We start from the raw sequence: 3,385 nt of genomic DNA, 5'->3' as shown, positions 1-3,385 counted from the left end.
CTATGTATATTATTTCAGGCACAAGCGGGCGCCCGAGTAAAAGAACATTAAAGAAGTCTCTCAACAGGTCATATTCTGAATAATTATGTAAAAATGACCGAGAAACGGCGAAATGAAATATCAAATACTTCGGCTCGTCAGGACTTGAAGAAAATTTCGTTTGCAAATTGAACGTGCTCGTTTGGTTTCTCGTTTGTTCACGTAACATAAAATGTGCGTTTAAGAAAATTTCGAACTGTGCAAGTATTCGTACATGTAATGATTAAACAACAATGTTGCTTTCTAATATAAAAATGACATATTGTCAGTAAAGGGAGGTAAATATATATAGAATTTTAATTTTATTTTAGCCGAGTATGTCTTCCTTTTTCTTTCCTCCTTTCTTTTTTAGGCAAGGGTTCCGTTTTAAACAAATAGGTTTTGTAATTTATTTCACTATAGAAAATAACCATTTTACTTCTTGCTTCATGTAAATCATACCCGTCCAATTTTTTGGTTGTTTTATTTTATTTATTTTATTATTTATTTATTTATTTGTTGTTCACTAAATATATGACTTTTTTATTTTTAAGTTTATTAAGAAGAAACGTTTTAAATGTCAGAAAGGAAGCGTACCTATAATGGCTTTTTCTTTTTTCTTTTTTTTTAATCGGGGTTTTCCCTGTTTATTCCCACACCCCATACCGAAGGGGGGGGTACTGTAATCTGGGGACCCCGGTTGGGGGGGGACCCCAAAACGCCAACGATGACGTCACGATTGGCTTCTATACACTCAACGCAAGCGTCCTGGTTAAGAATTGCGAGTGTGTCCGACTCTCCTCCGGGCGCTGTAATAAAAACAAGATTTTACGAACCCTGAATATGAATAACCATAACGGCATGACGTCACAGTGGAAAACGCCATCTATCGGCAAAAGGTGTGAATAGGCAAGAGCGGTTTTGTTTTTTATTGGGGGGAGGGTTGCTTATCTTTTTTTCCCACAAGCTTTGAATGGGGGGGGGGGGGGGTAAAAAGGTTTGCTTATCTTTTTTTGTTATTCCACAAGCTTTGGGTCAATTAGTCAATCAAAACCTACACATTTCAAATAACGTCCGGAGTCCGGAGACAAACAAATCAGTAAAACAGAGGAACATTTGTGACATATTTCTACTTTCCTTCATAATTAAAACCGCCAAGCTGTTTTAATATGACATTGTACTAATATATAGAAATTCAAAATCTTGCAATTACCAACAGAGTACATATAATAACATTAATTTTGTTAAAATCAGTACAGAAATTAGACAACAAAACATCTCACATTATCTTAATATTTTCATTAGCAAATCGTGACAATGCATAAACGAATGTTGTAAAATGAATTGATAATATGTTGATCAATAACATATTGAAAACGTTGACACATTAAAAGTTAGATAAGGCATGTTTATGTCAGTGACTATGGTGTATCAACTACTTATTGTTTATATGGCTGACATATTTTAATAAACATCTCACAATAGTAACTTACAAAGAAAAGTTTCATAATTATGTAAATAATTATGATGATTTTGTTTTTTCTTTTGTTCGGATCTTTAGTCTCACTCACACTTGAAAGGTGAAGGTCATATGGTGTGACCTTCCCGGCAGGGCCGACAAAATCCAATGTTGACTTAATTGTCCGTTCTTATTTGAAGTATATCTAAACTAGTCTTGTCCGTATGATATCTAAATAGTAAATTCTTGAAATGTTACACTTGTTCGTACAGGCTGTGGGACAACCTTGGCAATACGACAATTGATTTTTGCCGTCTCAGATTCCTTGCATTGTTTCGGGGTCGGGCGAACGGACAATTTAGTTGAGCCCGCGACCTCCCTGGTATTATTTAGGTTTGCTTCCTCACGTGTTAGAATCCAAAGTCTCAAATAAGTTTTATACCTACAGCGGCTAGTGACAATTGATAGTCAAAGTCAGCGACTCTAACCAATCGACCGAGAGGCACTTGTTACAAAGAATATTGGTAAGAAAAATGTATCACTCGGGTGTAAATTATCACTTAACTGTCCTTAAACACATATAAATACAAATATAACAATAATTAGTACCTGCCCCTGCGCATCCTGCCGCAGCAAGGCCGTGCATGGCGATGTGTAACAGGCATCGAACCCGCGTCTTTGATTGATCAATAATGAACTTCCGTAGCCCAAGAAATGTCGTGGCCCCTAATTGAGAAAAAACAAAACACACCGTTTCTTTTTTTAAAACCTCTCCTCCTTTTTTAACGTTGTGAATTGAAGTGCCGTGAAGTTTGATAAGTATAGTAAGAATAAGTCGAGACATTAATAAAATAGAGAATACGTATGACTGTAAAATTGGTCCTATATACATTAAAGCATTTCATAAAACAATACAGATCTCATTTAAATAAAAGATATACTATACTTATCCTTAAATAAAATATATTTATAACAGAAATTTATTGACATCTAAGCAATTCTTACTGAATGTGTCTAATTTGAATAAAAGAATGAATAAACTATTTAAGGGAGGCTGCGTTCCCTATTACGAATCAAGTAAAGTTGGTCTTTTATTTACAAAAACTGACACTATATATTCATATATGAGTAGAATTTTAAACATAACATATCAACTTTGAGTGAAGTCAAAACTTGTTACGTTCATATTTACGAAAAGACTGTGTAGCAGTTATCAATATTTTCTAATTTTTAAGCATATCTTTAACATATAGAAAGAGAACCACATACATGTATTTATTTATGCATGTACTATATTAAATATATAATGAGTTATAATAATTCATCAAAATATTCCTATATATTTTAATGTTTTCCAAAATATATTAAAACCTATCTTTACCTGAACTCCCAGCGTCAATTATAGTCGTCACACCACGTGACAAACACGCTTCATCCTGGTTAATTCCTAACGGCGTAGCGTACTGGTAACAATGCACGTGCGCATCTATCAAACCTGGCGTAACTATTAGGCCAGATGCATCGTACGATGATTTAGAATCCAGCTTAAGGTTTCTCCCCACATCAAATATCTTACCATCTTTTAAAGCAACGTCGAGAATGTCATCTATTTGATTTCCAGGATCGATAACTCGTCCGTTCTTTATTATAATATCATGCCGGTATGAAGATTCTTACTCCAGCTCGCCAGGGTTCGTGTAATCCTATAATTGATTATTACAGCGCCTGTAGGAGAGTCAGACACGCTGGCCATTCTTGACGAGGACGCTTGCGTAGAGTGTGTAGAAGCCAATCGTGACGTCATCGTTGGTGTCAAGGTCAGATTACAGTCTTCGGAAGCCTATAGGTATACATTCTGATATTGAAATTTTGTTTTAAACGTAAATACACTATATATCTAATGAGCAA

The 3,385-nt window shown here is 34.9% G+C and overlaps 1 long non-coding RNA gene across 1 annotated transcript; it reads right to left on the bottom strand.

The window, feature by feature from the left end:
• Window positions 1–736: 736 nt before the first annotated feature.
• On the bottom strand, window positions 737–3,153 carry LOC132713879 (uncharacterized). The gene is made up of 3 exons (XR_009623500.1): window positions 2,859–3,153; window positions 2,087–2,203; window positions 737–827 (listed from the first exon to the last, which is right to left on the bottom strand). It is a non-coding gene; the product is annotated as an uncharacterized LOC132713879 (long non-coding RNA).
• Between the last annotated feature and the right edge of the window lie 232 nt (window positions 3,154–3,385).

The sequence above is a fragment of the Ruditapes philippinarum genome, unplaced genomic scaffold, assembly GCF_026571515.1.
Source record: "Ruditapes philippinarum isolate M1 unplaced genomic scaffold, ASM2657151v2 ctg1913_1_1_1_1, whole genome shotgun sequence".
Lineage (NCBI taxonomy): Eukaryota > Metazoa > Mollusca > Bivalvia > Venerida > Veneridae > Ruditapes > Ruditapes philippinarum.
This window is presented reverse-complemented; position numbering and strand designations above follow the sequence as displayed.